A 23131-nucleotide genomic window follows, 5' to 3' on the forward strand; every position below is an offset into this window, starting at 1 on the left:
CCACCTTAGGTGTATGTGGCTGGCGCCTTAGCCACTTGAGCCACAGGTGCTGAGCCCACAGTGATTTATTTTGAAACATATATCTCCTTGTTACTTCCCTCCTCCTTTAGTGCTTTATGGTTTCCCATTGCTTCTAAAATAAAAATAAAATTCTTTAACAATACTTAGCACTCCAGCCTCATCTGCTGGCCTTCTTTAGTCCTTTGTACTTGCCTCACTACCTGCCATTTTTGCTAGGCTTTTTTTTTTTTTTTTTTTGCAGTTTTTTGGCTGGGGTGGGGTTTGAACCTGCCACCTCCGGCATATGGGGCCAGCACCCTACACCTTGAGCCACAGGTGCTGCCTACATTATATCTTTTATGCACACCCTCAAATTACCCCCTACATGCACATCCATAATAAAATGGCATGTCTCTGTATGTAAGAAAATGGTCAGTTATTGCTAGCTTATAAATTCAGAGTCAGGAATAACACTGATGCCACACATCATAGACTGTCCCTGAGTGGCTGCAATAGTGGCACCTTTGCTCTCGGATGATTAAATGTACATAAATTTTGTTTCTTATAAAAAATTATTTTAAATATCATATAAATGTTTTATTCAAATTACCTTAGTTTCCCCAAATATCCCTTTTTCTTTTCAGGATACCATGTTACATTTAGTGGTCATGTGTCTTTGGTTTTGACAGTGTCTCATATTTCCTTGTTTTTGATTACAGATTGATAGCTTTGAAGATTACTGGTCAAGGCTGGGCATGGTGGCTCACACCTGTAATCCCAGCACTCTGGGACACCACGATGGGTGGATTACTTGAACTCACAAGTTTGAGATCAGCCTGAGCAAGAGTGAGACCTTGTCTCTAAAAATAGCTGGGCTTTGTGGCGGGCGCCTATAGTCCTAGCTACTCGGGAGGCTGACGCAAGTGGATCACTTGAGTCCAAGAGTTTGAGGTTGTTGTGAGCAATAACACCATGGCACCCTAGGGTGACTGAGTGAGATTCTGTCTCAAAAAAAAAAAAAAAATACGATTACTGGTCAAGTATTTTGTAGACTGTCCCTCAGTTGGGACTTGTCTGATATTTTTGTCATGATTAGATTGGGTAATGTATTTTAGGGGAAGAAGAGTACAGGGTGAAGTGCCATTCCCATGATATCATATCAAGACACATACAATTCATATGATTTAGCAGTGTTTATGGTAATCTTGATCACCTGGCTAGAGGTACTGTTTGTTAGTTTGTCCACCGGGAAGTCACTCTTTTTCCCTTTACTTCTGCATACTGTACTTTTTAGAATAAAGTCTCTATGTGAAGCACACAATTTGGGAGTGGGGAATTATGCTCCACCTCCGTAAGGGTAGAGTGTCTACATTCTTTAAAAATCTTGCATAAGGGATATTTATCTCTTCTCTCTCATTTATTGATTGATTCATTCATTTATTTCTATCAGTATTGACTCATGGATTTTTATTTTATACTGGGTTATAATACAGTAGTACTTCATTTTGTTGCTCAAATTGTTTCAATGTGAGCAATGGGAGCTCTTGGCCAATGGGAGCTCTTTTTGTTATTTTCCATATTCCTTTGATAATACTCCCATCATTGTAAGATTTTTTTGTTGTTGGTGGTGGTGTTTTGTTTGTCTGATTTTGAGCACTTTTTAAATTTTCTCACACTGCTGAGGTATTCCAGGTTCATCCTGTATGTTCCCTGCTCCAGGTTTAGAATCAGCCATTTCTCAGGGAGCATCGATTCTTTTTATGGGGAGTGGTATTAGAAACCAACAACTGGGCACTATGTGTGTTCATTGCTATTGAAGTGTCATTGTTTCTAGGCCCTCTTAGCAGACAAAGCACTAACTTGTATATACACATCTATAAGTAGCTCTATCTATAACCATCTGAATCTAAGCTATATTCTTAGATTATTTACTGTGATTGTTTTTTCCATTGAAAACAAATTACCCAGAAATATTGAGAGGCTTATTTTATATGGTTTTAGGAATTTAGTAATAGAATTAAAGTAACTGTCCAATTATCCATTGCTAGGGGAGAAAAGCAGTTCAGATAATACCAAATTACACATAACCTGTTTGATCTTGGAATGAAATCAATGACAACAAACTCTTAAACAGATGGCTACCTCGCATGGTTTTTGGTTGACTTCACTGCTTATGTTCTGGAGCTCAGCTAGCAATCTATGATGAATTAGGCGATAGTACACTGAATAATTTAGAGTTTATTTACTCGTAGTTTTCCTTTCAGAGAGTAATTTAGTTTTGAGGGTCGTCTCATTTTATTTTTCTTTAATTTCTCTGTATCATGGTGTGAATGGGGAAATTAAAAAGACTTTTCCAAACAGTTAATTTCTTTTTCTTGGTTAAGAGTTGATTCTGGTGGCAGGGATAGGCATAGCGATAGTTGAATATCTGTTAGGTTGACTTTTAAATTGATTCTCATTACCACCTATAATTAAGAATTAACTGTATTTTGTCAGGGCGTTCTACTTTTTGAATTTTGTAGACTGATGTGTTCATCTTAATAAGCAACTTGAACTGAATTTATCAATATCTAAAAGGACTTGTAGGTCTGTAGCAAAATAGCTTTTATACATACCAGGTAGCTGTTAACATAAAGACAGAAATATAATATAAATCATGCTGTATTATGTTAGGTATTTTTATTTTGTATTTCTGTTTATGAAAAAATGTGATCTGCTTTGAACATACTGTGTGGTAAGCCATTGTCAGTTCAATATCATTTGCATTGGACAGTAGAGAAAAGGAGTTTTTTTTCAGTTAGGAAAACTATCATAGAACCTAAAATTGTTTTGACTAAAACAGAATGCTTTATATTTTGAAATTTATTTTCAGCTCTAAACATGGAGTTATTTAATGGAGTCATTATATACAGGGTATCTATAATTTTAAATTGCACATGATCTTTATAGACACCTTGTATTTTAACTCAATTTTTATTGTAAACAGGTCAGTTCAACCTGAAAATTAATGTTGAATTATGAAATTAAAACAAGTCTTGACAAATTTCAAGTTATCTTGGTATAAGCACTATTTTCTGAATGTAAGTAAACCTATTTTCATTGTCTCTTAAAATTCAGTAGCTTTCTGGATATTGTAAAGATGTTGAATATAGACATATAAGTTTCAGATTAAGTGAGAGCTTTGTTATAGTTTATAAAAGATATTTTCTATTCAGAACTCAGGGCATTTTTAGGACCTACAAATAAATTGACCCCCAACAATGTCAATTCTTGGTATTTAAAAGGTTAATGATCTTTTTTTTTTTTTGAGAGAGAGAGTCACACCATGTTGGGCTTAAGCAGTTCTCTTGCCACAGCCTCCCAAGTAGTGGGTGCCTGCCACAACACCTGGCTATTTTTTTGTTTTTTTGTCATTGTTGTCATTGTTGTTTAGCAGGCCCTGGCCAGGTTCAAACCCACCAGCACAGGTGCATGTGGCTGTTGCCCTAACCGCCAAGCCATCAAAAGGTTAATAATCTTTAAGTTAAATAAAATGTGACATTATTCAACAGAAGGAATGTATTTTTTCCTTTTAACGTCTAACAAATTCTGTATTTAATGTTTAAATAGTATGGAAAAAAGATATGGTGATAAAAAAATGTGAGGAAATTTTGGCTAAAGAAAGAATTAAAAATTACTTTCAAAATAAGTATGTTATTATGGTAAAATAAAAATATTAAGACGTACCAGTCTCTTACTGTTTACCCATGAACATGACAAGATGGGCAAATTCCAATGGCTTCCACTCAAAATGAAAGAAATAGAGTCATTTTCTCTAATACCATGGTAACCAGCCTCTAGGATTATCAACAACTTAACAGTTTAAAGCTAAGAAAGATCACATCAAAGCAAGCCCAAGTTTTCTAATTTTTGGTCTCAGTGTTCTCTATTTACCTCTTTACTATCGTCCTGGCTCACCAGTCAGAACTCCTGGATTCCACAAATTATTTTAGTACATCTCAAATTTCTTTTGCTGGCATACCTGTAGAAAGAATAATAACTCTTTGGATATTTCATTGAAGACTCGTATTTTATAAAAATTCAGTAAATTTCTTTAAAAGTTTATGTGTATTATTTTAGTCAAACGAATTTTGCTTTCGATTTCGTTATCATCATTCCTAAGGAAAAAGTATAAATTCATCTTTCAGTATGCTGTGTCTTGTTCATCCTGTTTATGTCTGTCCTGTTTATATCTGCCTTCCTGTGTCTTGGGAACACCTCCTATGTTAAATGAGTACCTTAATTTGAAAAATCAAGTTATAATTTGTGTTCAACAACACTCCTCCCATAGGTCCTTTAGTATTGGACTCTGAGTCTTTAAACACAGTGTTGTTGTGAAGGTGTTTTTAATTTTCTTCTGGTGTTCATGGAATCTTTTGTTTCCTCTTACCGTTAGGAAGCCTGGCAAACTTCCTGCCCTCCCCTGAGTTCTGAGAAGACACTAAATACATGTAGAATTGTAGAGTATAAAATTCTCCATCATTAAATCTGGGAAAAGTTCTTAAGTGGTTTCTTCTGTATATATTATCTATTTAGTTTATAGAAGTCAGAATGTAATTTTTATAATGAAATCAAAACAGCCACAATTGGATGAATTATGAACTTTAGATGATATTATTTATGCATTTTAATAAATGCTAATTAGTAATTAACATTATAGGACTTTGATTCTTACACATATTAGTTAATGAATACCTTTGGCAGATTTATAGAAGCAGAACTCCCGAGATGCCTTGAGGCAATTTTGTCCTCCAATATAACTGGCCTGTAAAGTCTGAACATTAGTGGTAATTCTGTAGTAGTAGTTTATCCTTCTCTTAAAGACACTTTTTAATGATAACTGAATTTGTGTAAAGATGAGAAAATATATAACTTAAACAGCACAAGTTATAGTGTTTTAAATCTTGTTACTCCTGTGTATTTTAAGTTATCAAAGTTATAAGCAAGCAGACCTTTTCCCAAAAATGAAGTAGATCATAGCACCTTAACAATGTGAATAGCATAGATTTGGTACCTATATCTGTAATTCTCAGAAATTTGATTTCATGGTTCTCTATCTGCCTTTAGTGTTTGGTCTTTTCTAGAGCTGAATGATAATGATTTATAGTAGTCCCTGCTTATTCAGTACTAGTCCCTGTCTGAAATCCTGGATAGTACCAAGCCCTATGTATACAGTAAAGGATTAACCACGACTAGTAATAAAATAGAACAATTATAAGAATATACTTGTCTAAGTCCATTTGTGTTTTTCTAGTTTAAAGGAATACCTGAGGCTGGGTAATTTATTAAAGAAAAGAGGTTTGTTGGCTTATGGTTCTATAGGCAGTAGAAGAAGCATGGTGCCAGCATCCGCTTGGCTTCTAGTGAGCTCAGGGAAGATAGTATGTGCAGACATCACATGGACGGGGAGGGAGGGATGGGAAAGGAGCTTTTAACAACCAGCTCTGCTGGGAAATAATAGAGACTCACTCACCTCAAGGGCACCAAACCATTCATGAGGAATCTGCCTGAATGATCCAAAAACCTACTATTAGGCCCCACCTCCAACACTGGGATCAAATTTTAACATGAGGTTTGGAGGGGGTCACATATCCAACCATAGCAACACTGTGACAAAAGTTATGTGAATGTAGTCTCTCTTTCTCTCAGAGTATTTTATTGTACTGCACTTATTCCTTTTCTTGTGATCTCTTGATCTGTTAATTGAGATGGCCGCTAAGTGACTAAGGGTGTAAAGCTAAATTGTGGACAGTAGGGGTAGAGGGGTTACTAGTATTTTCCTAGTTTATTCTGCTGTTCAGTACAGGCAAACAGAGATAACTCCTATTTCACAACATAGTAAAAGGTAGCAAAAATGAACTGCCTTGGATTACTTCCATTTTTCATTTCACTTGTCACTTTCTCTATAGGTTCCATCTTCCTTTCACTCTGGCCTCAGTATGAAGACTTCTGTATATATTAGGGAGATTAGCCTGTTGGTGTATTCTTCCTTCTTTCTAAAGGGTAATTCCTCTACCTTTGCTCAGAATTTCATACTGTTTTTTAAAAACTCATATTTTAATCTAATTTTAGATTTAAAGAACAAAAATAGTGCAGACTGAGAGTTCCCTTACGTTCCTCACCTCATTTCCCCTAATGTTAACATTTTACATAACCATAAAAAATTACAAAGAGAAGGAAATTAATGTTGGTGTAATATTATTAATTAAACTTCAGACTTTATTTGAATTAAACTAAATTTGCAACTACTGTTCTTTTTTGGTTCCAGGATCCTATCTAGGAACCTATCCTGAATTTAGTTATTTTTCTGTAGTCTCTTCTGATCTGTAAGTTTTGCACACTTTCTTTGTTTTTAATGACCATAGGCCTGTTGAAGAGTACTGATCAGTTACTTTTTAGTGTCTGTCAGTTTAAGTGTGTCCAGTATTTCTCATGGTTTTACTGAACTTGTTACAGAAATGTTATGTCTTTCTTAGTGTACTAAGGGGTGTATGATGTTGATATGATTACTTGATCACTTGGTTAAGGATGCTGAGTTTTTCCCTGTGAAGCTACTATCTTTCCCTTTTTAGTAGCTGCATATCTTGTGGGAAGTACTTATTTTTCCTCAAACTTTTGTCCTCTAATTTTACTATCTGTCAAGTGGATCTTAGCTAAAGATTTTTGGACTTTGCTTTTTTCAATTAATCACATGTCCTAGAAATCACTCCATATTGTAGGGATCCTCCTCATAATTATTTTTTTTTAACCTCACTGTTTCATAGTTTAGATTCACTGCAGTTTATTTGGTAACTTTCCTATGTTTGCACTATTTTACATTTGCAAAGAATACTGCAATGTGTTTATGTTTTTGTATAGTTGGAGATGTATTCCCAGGGCAGATTCCTAGAAGTGGAATTTCTAGGGCCAAACGTAAATGTATATGTGATTTTGTCAGGCATTATCAAAGTTCCTTCAAAAATGGTTGTGCCTATTTGATTAGCAGTGTATGAGAGTGCCGGTTTCCCTGAAATCCTCCTTAACAGAGTGTTTTGTCATACTTTAAATTTTTTGCCACTCTAATAGGTGAGAAATGGTATTTCAGTGTTGTTGTTGTTGTTGTTGTTGTTTTTGAGACAGAGCCTCAAGCTATCCCCCTGGGTAGAGTGCTATGGCATCACAGCTCACAGCAACCTCCAACTCTTGGGCTCAAGCGAGTCTCCTGCCTCTGCCTCCCAAGTAGCTGGGACTACAGGCGCCCGCCACAACACCTGGCCATTTTTTGGTTGCAGCCATCATCGTTGTTTGGCAGGCCCAGGCTGGGGATTCGAACCCGCCACCTTAGGTGTATGTGGCTGGCACCATAGCCGATTGAGCCACAGGTGCCGAGCCTTTCAGTGTTGTTTTAATTAGCCTGTTTCTCATCTTAAGTTTGAGCACTTTTTATATCTTTGAGTGCCCTTTTAGGATCATTTTTGTGAGATAGAGGGAAAAATAAGACTTCATGCTTTTTCCCTCTATCTTATTTTGGCCCTTTTCCCCTTTGTTTGGGAATGAATCTTGCCAATAACAAGAGGCTTTGTTAAAAGAGGACCTTGTTTTCAGTCTTAATAGAGAACTGAGCCATCCTGTTCCAGATTTCTGACCTATAGAACTGTGAACTAATATATGGGTGGTGTTTTAAGCTGCTAAGTTTGTGGTTACACAGCAGTAGAAAACTAAAGCACCTATAGACCAGTGATTCTCAAAATGTTCCCCAGCCAGCAGCAGTATTATCTAGGAACTTGTCAGAAATGCGCATTCTTGAGCCTTAAGAATCTGAGCGTAGGGCCTTCTGCTCTGTTTTTAACAAGCCTTGCAGCTACTTTTGAAACGTACTAAAGTCTGAGAACCACTGAAGTATATACCATCCTTAAGTAGACAAAGGCAAACTTTACCTTGTGATTCAACCTTGCCTGTGCTTCTATAGTAAACCAACATCTTTTCTGATTGGTGCACTCTTTCTTTGGGTATGTTAATACCTGCTATTTAGTTTTACATCAAGTAAGTCTTTTTTGATTTGTGATCATACTCTTTAAGACAATTGTGTAAATTTCCATTGTGATTCCATTGTTTATGGATTTGTAGTTTACCTCTAAGGAAAAGATCTCATTTTCATTTTCCTCATTGACAGATACCTCATTTTTGTTCCCTTGCAGTAAGTACATTATGTCTAGTAAAAAAATAATGTGTTGTATCTAAGTATTTACATTTTAGCTGTGTGTTGTCACACTAACTCTCAACTCACAGAAATCTCAAAGTTAATTTCAACCATCAGTGTCTGCCTGAAGTGAGCACCCTTCCTAAATATATTAAAAAAAATAAGGCTTACAAGAAAGAGGCTTAAACTCCAAGCAGTCAAGAGACCTAGGTTTCAGTTCAGGCTCTAACATTGACTTGCTGTGTATACTGTTTTTTTAAAACACATTTCCCATTTATACTTTTATTTTATGATTCATTCATATTTTTCTATGTAAATGTATATATCTGTGTTATTATTTTTATTAGTTGCAGAGTATTCTATTAGAGAAAACCTAGCAGATATATTTATTTATTTAAGAATATTATGGGGATACACGTGTTTTGGTTACATAGTTTACTTTTGATTATTTTAAGTCAGAGTTATAAACGTGCCCTTCACCCAGGAAGTTTGTGATGTACCCATTAGGTGTGAATTTATCCCCTTCTTCTCCTCTCCTACCAACTTGAATTTCATTGAGTTTTGCTCCCATATGAGCACTTAAAGTATTGATCACCTAGTAATCAATACTAGTATTGATTCCAATTCAGTACTGAGCACATATAGTGCTTATTTTTCCATTCTTATAATACTTCACTGAGGAGAATGGTCTCCAATTCCATCCAGGTTGTTACCAAAGATACCAGATCATCATCTTAATTTATGACTGAAAAGAATTTCATGGGATACATATACCACATTTTATTAATCCGTTCATGTATTGAGGAACACTTGGGTTGTTGCCACATATTTATGCTTGTGCTGCTATAAACATTCAAGTACAAGCATCTCTTTGATAAAATTTCTTTTTATCCTTTGGGTAAATGGCTAGTAGAGAGATTACAGGATCAAATGATAGTTCTACTTTTAGTTCTTTGAGGTGTCTTCATACTACTTTCTGCGGAGGTTGTACTAGTTTGTAGTCCCACCAGTAGTGTGTGAGTGTTCCTTTCTCTGCATCCACACCAGCATCTGTTGCTTTGAGACTTTATATTATGAGCCATTTTCACTGGGGTTAAGTGATATCTCATTATGGTTTTTTGTTTGTTTGTTTGTTTGTTTTGAGACAGAGTCTCAGCTTGTCACCCTCAGTAGAGAGCTATAGTGTCACAGCTCACAGCAACCTCAAACTCTTGGGCTTAAGCGATTCTCTTGCTTCAGCCTTCCAAGGAGCTGGGACTACAAGTGCCCTCTACAATGCCCAGCTATGTTTTGGTTGCATTTGACATTGTTTAGCAGACCTGGGCTGGGCTTGAACCCGCCAGCCTCAGTGCATGTGGCTGGTGCCCTACTCTTTGAGCTATAGGCGCTGAGCCTCTCAGTTTGGTTTTGATTTGCATTTCCATGATAATTAGAGATGTAGAGTATTTTTTTCATGTGTTCATTGGCCATTAGTCTATCTTCATTGGAAAAGTTTCTATTCATGTCTTTTGCCCATTTTTTAATGGGATGCTTTGATCTTCTCTTATTTATTTGCTTGAGTTCTTTGTAGATTCTGGTTATCAACTCTGGATATGTAGCATGCAAATATTTTCTCCCATTCTGTAGGTTTTCTGTTTGCTTGTTGATTGTGTCCTTGGCTTTGTAGTAACTTTTTACCTTGATCAAGTTCCATTTGTTTATTTGTGATTGCCATTGGGGTCTTCATAAATTCTTTGCTTAGGCCAATATCTGTAAGAGATTTTCCATCCTTTTCTTCTGGGATTCTTTTTTTTTTGTAGAGATAGAATCTCACTTTTTCGCCCTTGGTAGAGTGCAGCGGTGTCACTCCAGCAACCTCCAGCTCCTGGGCTTAGGTGATTCTTCTGCCTCAGCCTCCCAAGTAGCTAGGACTACAGGCGCCCACTGCAATGCCCAGCTATTTTTTGTTGCAGTTTGGCCGGGGCTGGGTTTGAACCCACCACCCTCGGTATATGGGGCCGGCGCCCTTACTCACTGAGCCACAGGTGCCTCCCTTCTTCTGGGATTCTTATAGTTTCATATCTTAGGTTTAAGTCTCTTGTCTATTATGAATTAATTTTTGTAAGTGACAAGAGAGGTGCAAGTCATATTTCAGTCTTTTTCAGTCTCTCTCATTTTCTAAACACCACTTATTAGATAAGGATTCTTTTCCCCAGTGTATGTTTTTGTCTGTTTTGTCAAAGATAGATGGCAGTATGAGGATTTCATATCTGTCCTGATCCATAGGTTTACGTCTCTATTTTTATGCCAATACCATGCTGTTTTGATTACCATAGCCCTGTAATATAGCCCAAAGTCTGGTAAAGTGATGCCTCCAGATTTGTTCTTATTATGTAAGATTACACTCGCTGTTCAAGGTGTTTTCTGATTCCATTCGAAGTGTAGAACTTTTTTTTTTTAAGGTCTATGAAAAATGACGTTGGTATTTTAATGGGGTTACATTGAGTCTGTAAATCACTTTGGGTAGTATAGACATTTAAACAGTGTTGATACCATGAATATGGTATGTTTTTCCATCTGTTTACATCCTCTGATTTCTGAGTATTTTAGAATTTTCTTTATACAAGTCTTTTACCTCTTTTGTTAAATATATTTCTAGGTATTTCGTTTTCTTTGATGCTACTGTGAAGGGTATTGTGTCTTTGATTTGATTCTCAGCTACTGATTTCTGTACATTGATTTTATAACCTGAAGCATTACTGTATTTATCATTTCCAGGTGTCTCTTGGTTGAGTCTTTGGAGTTTTCTAGGTATAAAATAAAGAGTGTCAGCAAAGAGTGATAGTTTAACCTCTTCTTTCTCCATTTGGATGCCCTTGATTTCCTTCTCTTGTCTGATTTCTCTGAGCAGGACTTCAGCACTATGTTGAATAAAAGTGGGAATAGTGGGCGGCCTTGTCTGGTTCCAGTTCTAAGCAGGAATCCTCTCAGTTTTCTCCATTCAATATGATGTTGGCTGTGGATTTGTAGTAGATGCTTTTATCATTTTTGAGATATGTTCTGTCTATGCCTATATTCTTAAGTGTTCTTATCAGAAAAGGGTGGTATATTTTGTCAAATACTTTTTCTGCATCTCTGAGAGGATCATGTGGTCTTTATTTTTGCTTCTATTTATGTGGTGAATTATGTTTATAGATTTGAACCAACTTTGCATCTCTTAGATGAATCCTACTTGGTCATGATAAATTATTTTTTAATGTGCTGTGTTTGTTAAGATTTTATTGAGCATATTTGTATCTATATTTATAAGAGATATTGATGTTTTATTTATTTTTTATGTCCTTTCCTAGCTTTGGTATCCAGGTGATATTTGCTTTGTAGAGTTGGGGAGGGTTCCTTCCTTTTCAAATGCTATGTAATAATTTCTATAATATAGGTACAAATTCTTTGTAGGTTTGGTAAAATTCAAGTGTGAGACCAACTGGTCCAGGATTTTTTTGATTAGAAGATTTGTTATTGTTGCTTCAATTTGGATGCTTGATATTGGTCTGTTCAGAAATTCTGTTTCTTTCTGGTTGAGTCTAGGGAGGTAGTATGATTCCGAGAATTTGTACATTTCCTTCACATTTTCAAGTTTATGAGCATAGAGATTTTTATAGTATTCAGTGATAATCCTTTGTATTTCCGTATCTGTTGTTGTTTCTCTTTGTTCATTTTTGATTGAGCTTATTAGAGTCCTTTTTTGTTTGTGGTTAATGTGGCCAAAGGCTTGTCAATTTTGTTTATCTTCTCAAAGAACCAACTTTTTGCTTTATTAATCTTCTGTATGATTTCATTTAGTTCTGCTCTGATCTTTGTTTTTTCTTTTCTTCTGCTGGGTTTAGAATTGGTTTGCTCTTCTTTTTTCAGTTCCTTAAGGTAATGTATTAGATTATTGATTTGTGACCCCTTTCTGACTTTTGGATGTGGGAATTTAAGGCAATGAGTTTTCTTATCAGGTATTTTTCTTAAAATTTTCTTATCAGGTATTCTTCTTTTTGTTGAGGCATGTTTTTGTGGCCTAGGATATTATCCATGACCTGATGAGAAGAATGATCCATGACCTGATGAGAAGAACATAAGAACATATATTTAGTAGTATTGAGATGGATATTCTGTAAATGTCTGTTAAGCCCATATGTTCCAGAGTCATGTTTAAGTCCAATGTTTCTTTGTTTATTTTCTACTTGGAAGATCTGACCAGTTCTGTCAGTGGAGTGTTGAAGTCACCATCTATTGCAAAGCTGTTCTTTACCATTTTATTTAGACTGAGTAGGATTTGCTTTATAAATCTGGAAATACCTGTGTTAGGTGTATAAATATTTAGGATTGATATGTCTTGTTGAATTGTTCCCTTTACCAATATACAATGATCATCTTTCTTTACTTTTGTTGCTTTGAAGTCTTTTTTTTTTTTTTTTTTTTGAGACAGAGTTTCATTTTGTCAGCCTTAGTAGAGTGTTGTGGCGTCATAGCTCAGAGCAACCTCAAACTCTTGGGCTCAAGCGATTCTTGTGCATCAGCCTCCAAAGTAGCTGGGACTATAGGCGCCCTGCCACAATGCCCGGCTATTTTTAGAGACAAGATCTTGCTCTGGCTCAGGCTGATCTCAAACCCGTGAGCTCAGGCAATCCACCTGCCTGAGTGCCTCCCAGAGTGCTTGGATTACAGGCATGAGCCACCATACCTGGCCTAGAAGTCAGTACTTTCTGTGATGAGAATTGCTATACCCACTTTCTTTTCTTTTCCATTTGCGTGGGATGTTGTTTTACATCCCTTTATCCTGAATCTAGATGTGTCCTGTGAGTTAGGTGTGTTTCCTGGAAACAGTAGATACTTGGCTTGTATTTTTTAAATCCATTCAGCCAGCCCATATTTCTTCAGTGGAGAGTTTAAGCCATCAGATTTGCTGAGAGACTTGTTAATTGAGGTGATTTCTGTTTGTCACGGTATACACAGAACCCTATTGCTTTGTTTTACCTTAGGCTGTTGTGGTATCTAGGCTTTGACTGTTAGTTTCTGGGTAGTTTTACGCTGGTAGGAGTCTATCATGCTGCTCTTTATCTCCCACAGATCTGAGTACTTCTTGCAGGGCAGATTTGGTTGTGACAGATTTCCTCAAGGCTAATTTAATTTCTCCATCAAATCTAAAATTTTGTGAGACACAAAATTCTAGGCTGGCAATTCTTCTGTTTAAGTCAGAACATCCTGATTTTGAAGATCCCTACTCCTTTCTGGCTTGTAAGGTTTCTACTAATAAATCTGCTATTATCCTGTTGGATCTTCCTTTGTAGGTCAGATGTTTGCATCTAGCTGCTTGTAGAATTTTTTTCTTTCATTTTGACTTTGGCTACATTACTCCGTGTCTTAGAGATGGTGTATTTGCAGTGAGTCTTCCTGGAGTTCAGTGACCATCTAGTGTCTCGATGTCCAAAGCCCTGGTGATATTTGGGAAAATTTTTCCAATAACATTGTCAACTGCAGTTCCCATGCCTTTAACACTTTCTTCTTCTTCCTTGGGCATACCTATGTAATTTGTATGTTTATATATGCTTTGCATAGTCCCAAATCTCCCTGAGGAAGTGTTCTGTGTTTGCTTTCTTCTGCCTGTTTAAATGACTAGGTTAGCTAGAGAGCCTTGCCTTCAAGGTACGAGATTCTTTCTTCATGGTTTGCTCTGTTGCTGAAACTTTCCTCTATATTTTGAAATTGCCTGGATGCCTTTCAATTCTCTAATTAGGCTCCATTATATCTTTCCTAATATTTGTCCAGTTTTTTGGTAATATTTTCATTAATTTACTAAAACATTTCTTGGGCTTCTTTATCTTCAATTCCATTCATTTTTTTGCCATCCAGATTTTGAATTCCATTTCTGTCATTTCAGTAAATTTCTTTATACAATAGAACCTCTGTAAGTTGACCACCTAAGGGACTGTAACAAACTGGTCAGAATACAAAGGTGATCAATATAAGAAACTAGAGCTACTGTAACTGATATGTACATATGGTACATACCAAGTCTATGAAGATTAGGTCAGTTTAAGGAGGTGGTCAATGTAGGGAGCTGGTTAACTACAGAGGTTCTACTGTGGTTGGAATTCCCTGCTAGCAATATAGGTGTTATTTGTAGAGGATTCAGGATTCTTTGTGATCTAAACTAGCTTGGCTACTTACCATGTGGCAAAGCAGTGTTGTAGTTCTATGTAGTCCTAAGAAACTAGATAATTATGTATACTGTACTTAGTTTATGGATGTCATTTTTTTAATGATTACTTTTCTGAATCTATACTGTTGAGAGATGATTATAGGAAGTTTGGTATAGCCCAGCCAATGATGGGATTCACAATAATAAGTAAATGAAAATATACTATTATTGATTTACCACTGTGAGTTTTGTCTATATGAATGTCACTCTTACAGATACTAAACTAGAAATTTCCTGCTCAATAGAGAGGTAAGCCTGGATGATAGTGATCTGAAGGAAACCACTGCCAAGTAATTGATTGTTCAGATTTGTCTGTAAATTAACATTAAAATTCATGTTTGGTATTTCCTTTGTTTTTAGCCACACTGAAATGTGTCACATCCATAGGGAATATTGTAATTTATTTATTTATTTAGTTATTTATTTATTTATTTTGAAGACAGAGTCTCACTTTATCACCCTCAGTAGAGTGCTATGGTGTCACAGCTCACAGCAATCTCCAACTCCTGGGCTTACTCTATTCTCTTGCCTCAGCCTTCCAAGTAGCTGGGACTACAGGCACCTGCCACAATGCCCGGCTATTTGTTGCAGTTTGGGCGGGGCCAGGTTTAAACCCGCCACCCTTAGTAGATGGGGCTGGAGCCCTACTCATTGAGCCACAGGCACAGACTGGAATATTGTAATTTAAAAAAGGGAAAGCCCATGTGCTTGAATATAAACTGAATTTATGTCTCATTTTAAAAGCTTATCTAAATTTATAGTTATCTAAAGTAGAGTATTTTGTTACTTTAAAACTCCTCACTTATGAATACGCTACTAATTTAAATCTGCTTTTTCAAAATTTATGGGCCAGTTTTATTTATAAGAAGAAATAGTAGCCATTCATTGAGGGCATATGAGGTGCCAGGCATTGTATTGGTTTTTGCATATATAATCTCATTTAATACTCCAATAATTCTGTTGACTTCTTTTCTCCATTTTATACATTAGGCATCTGAAACTTGGAAGGATTAACATAGCTGCTAAGGATCTATGGAAAAGATGAGTAAATTTAAAAGACTAAATAGGAAAAAAATATTTAAGCATTGGAGTGAGAAATTGGGGAAACAAATACAGTATATTTTTTAATAACAATGACAACAAAACAAGCAAGCAAAGAAGTTATGCTAGATATTTATTAGTTTACTCTGAGATTATGGTCTGAATTCTTCTGTCTGCCTTTCAATATTTTAACACTAGAACACATACCAATTTCTCATAGTCAAGAAAAATATACAAATATTTGCCTTCCTCTTTTGTGTAACTCAGACATCTAAAAAGTAAATTGAGTACAGATCCTGCATTCAAGGTGCCTATTGATTAATAGAGGGAATTTTAAGATAGAATGAAGAATAATAATGCCTTTCAAGTGTTATAGATTAAGCACTGTGGTGATTCAGAGGAGTATCAGCAAGGAATATCAGTGAAGGTGGCATTTATACTGAGTCTTATGGCATAGGTAGAATTTGAGCACATGAAGGATGATGGTCAGTACTTGAGCAAAAGCATAGAGAAAGGAAATTGAGAAACACAGAGGAAACAATAAGTAAGTATGATTTTTTAAGGTATCTGAAGAAGCGTAAATGGTGGAAAGAAAATGGTTTCAATTATGGAAGGATTTTTTTTTTTTTAAGAGATAGAGTTTTAATTTGTTGCCCTTGGTAGAGTGCTCATGGCGTCACAGCTCATAGCAACCTCAAACTCTTGGGCTTAGGCAATTCTCTTGCCTCAGCCTCCCAAGTAGCTGGGACTACAGGTGCCTGCCACAGCACCCAGCTATTTTTTGTTGCAATTTGGCCGGCATCAGGTTTGAACCCGCCACCCTCTGTATATGAGGCCAGCGCCTTACTCACTGAGCCACAGGCACCGCCCTGTGAAAGGATTTTGAATGTCAAGTTAAAGAGTTGGCTTTTATGTTGTAGACATATCAGGAAGGGAGACAGATATGTTAGAGATATACATGTTATTTTACAATATAATGTAAAATAGTGCTTATTGCTGTAAAGCATGATAAAGGTCTAAAGAGTGCTAATTTACATAGGTTGGTCAAGGAAGGCCCTTCTGAGGAGATGGTGTTTAAAAAGAAACCTAAATGAGGCGAGGGAGAGAAGCATGTGAAAACCTGGGAGGAAATTAATACCTTCCAAACAGAGGGAACATCAAGAGTGAAAGTAAGATTGGTGTGTTTGAGAAACAGTGGAGAGGACTCTGCAGCTGGAAGTGAGTGTCCACGAGGAAAGAGTGGGAGGAATGTGGTTCAAGAGATAGCTAGCAGCTACAACTGGCTTGACGTAGAAATGAGAATGACAGGCAGAGATGAGAAAGTTACAAGAAGATTTGAAATGCAGTATTCGTGTATCAGGGACCTGAAAATGTAAGACAGCTTTGAGATTGATACTAATACATTAAAACATTGCTTAAGAAAAATTTATAGCATATGCAAAAAAAGAACAGAATAGGAAATGAATTTCCATATATTTATCATCTGAGTTAGTAATTATCCACATTTTACTACATTTACTTTCTCCATTTGTGATAATAGGTTTGAGAATCATCTTCCTATTAAAGCCATGAAATTGCCAAGACAGGTGGAATTAAAAAAAAAAAAAATCAAGGCTACCAACAGTTAGCATTTACAGCATATTTCAACTCTCTCAATCATGGTCCGTTTTAGAAAAATGTAGTTAGGGTACCCATAGTGATAAAGTTATGAAGAGTAGCTGTGTGGTAAATACTAGTGTTACTGGAGCTACTCCAGTATTTTTTCTGGTCTTCCGACGGAAGACAGTATGCTATAATTATAATATCTTATATAGTGTTTTCATATTACAGGGTAGATTGACATTTGATTCTTATAATAGCTGTATGATATATAAATTAGGTTAAAATTCCATTTTATATATGAAGAAATTGAAAGTTACAGAAATAAAATGACTCTGTAAAGTACAGATAGGGGCAAAGGTGGACCTTAAAGCCATGTTGCTAATACCCTGATTAGTTCTCCTGCAACTGCCTGCAGTAGGCTTATTCACCTAATACTTTGAACTATGTCGAATTAACACTTTGTAATAAATACACTAACACTTTTTAAAGGTCGTATTTTTACTAATGCAGAAGGAATTTTCAAAGACTATTTGAATTATGTGTTTTAATATAATTGCTTACTTTTTTATAGATAAAAATCTGAATAATTTCATCTAATACAGAGGGCATTTGTGCTTTTTTGTATTGGAACAAAATATGGTCTCTGTTGAGATGCATAATTAGTCCAGGAAGCACTGCGAACTTCATTGTTTGAAGCCATAATTGGAACAGTTAGGTTGAATTGGCTTCTTTCTTCTTTCACTATTCACTTTTTTTCACTGCTTTGTGTAGAATTGACTGAAATTAAGAATTTAGTCTTTTAAGTTAGAAGAGTTGGTAGCAGGACAAAATACCTACTGAACATATACAGTCATTGCCCAGAGCATTAGAAATGTTTCACAATACTTTTTATTGCATTTTAAAATAACTTTTTAAGGCCGGATGTGGTGGCTCACACCTGTAATCCTAGCATTCTGGGAGGCTGAGGCAGGTGAATTGCTTGTGCTCAAGGGTTTGAGACCAGCATGAGCAAGACCAAGACCCCGTCTCTAAAAATAGCTGGGTGTTGTAGCAGGCGCCTGTAGTCCCAGCTAGTCAGGAGGGTAAGACAGGAGAATCACTTGAGCCCAGGAGTTTGAGATTGCTGTGAGCTATGATGCCATGGCACTCTACTGAGGGCGGCAAAGTGAGACTGTCTCAAAAAAAAACTTAAAAAAATAATAGATTTAAGAAACAACTAGAAAAACTTTAATCTTATTATCGTACTACTTTGGTTTTGCTTGCTTAGTGGTAAACTGGATTAAAGGACAATGTTAAATGTGTGTGTTTTAGAAGATATAATGCCTTCTATTTTTAGTTCCACACATCTAAAAAAGGCTAAGACAAGTTCTTTTATATCCTTTCTAGAAAGTTTCTGCATTGTTTTAAGCGTTTTAGAAATTAAGTTTCACTACAAATAATCTAGTGCAGGGGTCCTCAAACTTTTTAAACAGGGGGCCAGATCACTGTCCCTCAGACTATTGGAGGGCCGGACTGCGGGCCCCGGGATGAGTCGGCTGCTAAGCAGAACAGGCAGCGGTGGCAAAAACACCTGGAAGGCCGGATAAATGTCCTAGGTGGGCTGCATGTGGCCCGCGGGCCGTAGTTTGTGGACACCTGATCTAGTGTATTGGTAACAGCAAGAACCTTATTTTTAGCATGCCTTTCTTTTGCCTTATTAAGATAGTTTTTAGTCTTTGATTAAGCCTTTGTTAATGATGTCTCTTTTATTTTCCATCTGATATTCACCTATAAGTGCTAAACTGTCAAATGTTATATTATGGTATAAGTAGCACAGGAAAAAGATTATATGAATATTTTTCTTTTAGCCCTGGGTCTTGGACAGGTATAGAAAGGACTTTAGACAAGGAGTTGAATTGTCACAGAGGAGTTACTGTGTATCGTGAAGATTAAGATAGTGAACATTTGTCTACTGTCCACACTGGCCATTGTGAAGGAAGAGCATGATATGAGAAGTAGCTAGAGAAGCAGGTGGGGGTTTAAACTGTAAGCACCTATTATAATGCTGAGAAAGTTTGCTGCAATGCTATTTAATCCACCAAAAGAAGGCAGGGGGAGCTGTTCTCCTCTAATGCAATTGAAAGGGTTGTATTTATGACATTTTGAGTAAATATTAAGACCCATGAGGCCATTTAGTCTAAGAAACAATATCACATCAGGCTATTTACAGTTTCTCAACTTGACATGACTAACATATTTGGTTGGATAATTTTTTATTGTGGGGGATTGTTCTGTACAACATTATAGAATCCCTGGCTTCTACCTTCAAAATGCCAGTAGCACGCTATCCCCAGCCACAACAAGCAGACACTGCTAAATGTTTGGAGGCAGAAGGGTTGTCCAAAAACTACCCCTCACATCCCCTGTTTGAGAACCACTGAACTGCCAGGATCAATAGTAGTGCATGCATATTTTCCAAGAATTGATGCTGTTTTCTGCAATAGGCTTGTTCCTCTGGAACTTCTGATTCCCAGGTACGCTAGTTTAATTCTTCAACTGCCAACTGCTAGGAGGAGGAGGCTCCTGGATGTAGCTGTGAGATCTAGGGCTCTGGGATTAGCAGAAAGCCCTAATGAGATAAATGGAGATGATGCTTCAATCTTGAGTTGTGGAAGTGAATGGACAGAGTAAATTAAGACAGGTGCCACTCCTTAACTGTGGAAGATGATCTGGAAATAGAAGAAACAACAGTACAAGTTGTCAACATCAAGAAAGCAGTGCGTTTGATACACAGTATATAGTATGGGTTGGAAAGTCCCATTCATGTATTTCAGTCACTTTTAGAGGGGCAGAATAATGTAGGGGGTAAAAACTCAAACCAGTTTGCCAGGTTTGAATCACCAGTTCATCCCTTTCTGGCTCCCTAATCTTTTTGTTTTCTTGTGAAACAGGAATAATAGGCTCGGCGCCTGTGGCTCAAGCGGCTAGGGCGCCAGCCACATACACCTAAGCTGGCGGGTTCAAATCCCCAGCCCGGGCCCGCCAAACAACAATGATGGCTGCAACTAAAAAATGGCCAGGCATTGTGGCGGGCGCCTGTAGTCCCAGCTACTTGGGAGGCTGAGGCAGGAGACTCGCTTGAGCCCAGGAATTGGAGGTTGCTGTGAGCGTCATGCCATGGCACTCTACCCGGGGGATAGCTTGAGGCTCCGTCTCCAAAAAAAAAACTCGCAGAACAGTGCCTGGCACATAGTAAGTCCTCATTAAGTATAGACTCTTACTCTTGTAGTGTTAGGCCTAGTGGGCCTAGGCTAAGACAGAAAGGTGTCAGGCCTAGGCTATAATGGAAAAATACCAGCAAATTTCTGGACTGCAAGCTTTCAAAGAAAAAAAATAGAATAAGTATATTTCACTCCCAAGATAAATGAAAAAATACTGATTGATTTCTTGCTTCTAGTTCACTCCGTTTCTTTCTTAGCTAACTCCCTGAGAAAAGAACTGGGAGGCACCAACTGTCCCTGAACTGACCTTTAAACAGTACCAGGTGGGGAAAGTACTGAAACTAAGATGTATGGGGGGAAAGTACTGAAACTACGATGTATAGGGGGAAATATTAAAACAAAGACATATGACATATAATTAACCACAAAATTCTGCTTCTGTACAATGCTTGCTTGCTACCCTACCTGATGCACCTGGACAGCCTGCATGCCAACCAGGATGTAGACCAAGCCTTAAAAACCCAACCCCTTAAGCACCTGGGGCTGCTCTCAGATACCCCATGTTGGGACATTGAGGCAGTTGCCGACTGGGGCTCTTCAATAAAAGGACTCTTTAAGTTTAACTTGTTTGGCAGTGTAGTCTTTGTGGAACTCCTGGGCACAACAGTAGAGCTTCATTTGCAAGAAGATGCATTATTTAAATTAGTTCGATTCCTTTATCTTTCCAGGCTCAGTCTTCTCATCTGTTAAAATTAAGAAAGTCATATTTACCTCACAGGGCCCTTGTGAGGGTTAAATGAAATAATTTCTGCAGTGTGATTAACACAGTGCCTGGCATTTAGTAAAAACTCAGTGAAGTCCACCTTTTTAATGATTACTCTTGGTAGTAGAGTAGGAAACCATGTAGCTACCGAACAAGTTTCACAGCATTCTGACATTCTGAAAAGCTCAAAAGCATTCATACAGATATTAGAAGACCATTTTCCATTTGTCTACTTACTGACTGTAAGTCTGATTTCAAAGTCTTATGTGGGAAGTAGTTAAGAAACCGGCTCCAGCTCCTTTACTCAGAAAAAGGACTTATTAAGAGGATATGGGGTAGCATATAGAATTGTTAGGAGAGTTGGAAAAACAGGATCCAGGCTATTCATCTATGAATATTGATCCAGAGCATTATTCACTGTGGTCCAGTGAGGATGCCAGAATGTTTAGCCCCACATGTAGCTTGCTCTGTCAGTACCTCCGGCTCTGGTGACTGACCGGCTGTTGTCACTAGTGCTATGGCCACTGCTAACCCAGGAATTTGATCTTGCTGCAGTTAATGTTGCCCATGAGTGAGTCCCTTTATAATCCTTATTAGCACTAGTTTCTAAGTCCATGGCTAGCACCTTTGATTTGACAGAGTTTAGGTCGGAATGGCAGTGCCTTAGAACTTGGGAAGCATAATATTTATGTAGATAGTCCTTATTGTATTCCAGGCACTTTTCTAAGAAATTCGTGTATATTTTATTTGATGGTATAGCAATGCTATTTGGTAGGTACTATATAATCATTTTACAGATGAGGAAAGAGAGCTTTAGGAAGATGCCTGAGGTTCATAGCTACTTGGGAGTTGAGCCATGAATTGAACCAAAGCAATCTGACTTCGGATAGTTGCTTGTTTATCAGTATCTTGAGATTGTATATAATACAAGGCAGGCTCTGCCTTCCCCCCAAGCCTCCCAGTGTGGAGGCTTTCCCCAACTTGGATTGGGTACGGAGTTGGGCAGCCAAAAAGAATGAGATATGCGCAATTCTTGGCTAATATCTGACTTGGCAAACCAGTTATGCCTCTATTGCTGTTATAAAAGATCTATGATGCGGAACAGAGGGATTTTTTTTCTTCCAGATTGCATTTTATGCTTTACTCTCCCAGAGGCAATATTTCCTAACCCTAACCAGACTCTGGATCAAACAGGGTATATATGTTTGTAAATGATACTTAGAACTGTGCAGTAATTTTTGTAGTGAAAGAGTGTTGGTATAATTTATATTTTGTGGGTAAGTAGTTGGGTACTGTGATCAGGTTCTCCCCCTACCAGACTAATGTGGTTTGCCCTATGGTTAGATTTTGGGCTTACAGGAAAAATAGGTCCTCTGCTGTTAGAGATGATAAAATGGAATTTTACCTTTTTTTTTCCAAAATAAATCCACAGGTTATTGAGATAAATTTATATATAATATAAATGCACTCATTTTAGATACATAGTCCAATGAATTTTAACATTGTCCAGTGAATAAACTTGGGAAACTATAGTCACAATCAAATTGTGAATTTTAACATAGTCCAGTGAATAAACTTGGGAAACTATAGTCACAATCAAAATGCAGAGTATTTCCATCACCCTGAAGTTTCTTGTGCCCTTTTGCAATCAGTTCTCTCTTATACCACTACCCTCCCCAGGCAACCACTGATCTGTCGTAACAGATTAGTTTTGTATGTCCTAGAATTCTGTATAAATGAAATCATATAATATATATTCTTTTTGTGTTTGCCTTTTTGACTCAGCAGAGTGTTTTGAAATTAAGAGTTGTTGCACAAGTCAGTAGTTCATTCCTTTTTATTGCTGAGGAATATTTCATTGTGCAGATCTACACAATGTATTTACTCATTAACCTTTTATAGACCTTTTTTTGTAGTTTTAGGCTCTGATGAATACAGCTGCTATGAATATATGTATATAAGTCAGGACATTTGTTTTCATTGCTCTTTGGTAAATGCTTATGTGTAGTGTGGCAAACTCATATGGTCAAGTGTATATATTTACTTCTATAAGAAATTGCTGGCTCGGTGCCTATAGCTCAACC

General features: G+C 37.0%; 1 protein-coding gene across 4 annotated transcripts in view; it reads left to right on the forward strand.

Moving 5' to 3' along the window:
* The window catches only part of ARFIP1 (ADP ribosylation factor interacting protein 1), a 108281-nt gene that overhangs the window by 6908 nt on the left and 78242 nt on the right, over positions 1-23131 (forward strand). Inside the window, exon 1 of one of the 4 annotated variants that reach the window (XM_023513443.1) lies at positions 20270-20274. The exons of the other annotated variants lie outside the window; for them this stretch is intronic. The gene's annotated coding sequence lies outside the window, so the exon portion shown is untranslated. Of the gene's footprint in view, positions 1-20269; positions 20275-23131 lie in introns of those variants that run through there. 4 annotated transcript variants of the gene reach the window in all.

Source organism: Otolemur garnettii, unplaced genomic scaffold (assembly GCF_000181295.1).
Source record: "Otolemur garnettii isolate 467f Iridium unplaced genomic scaffold, OtoGar3 scaffold00041, whole genome shotgun sequence".
In the NCBI taxonomy this organism is placed as follows: domain Eukaryota; kingdom Metazoa; phylum Chordata; class Mammalia; order Primates; family Galagidae; genus Otolemur; species Otolemur garnettii.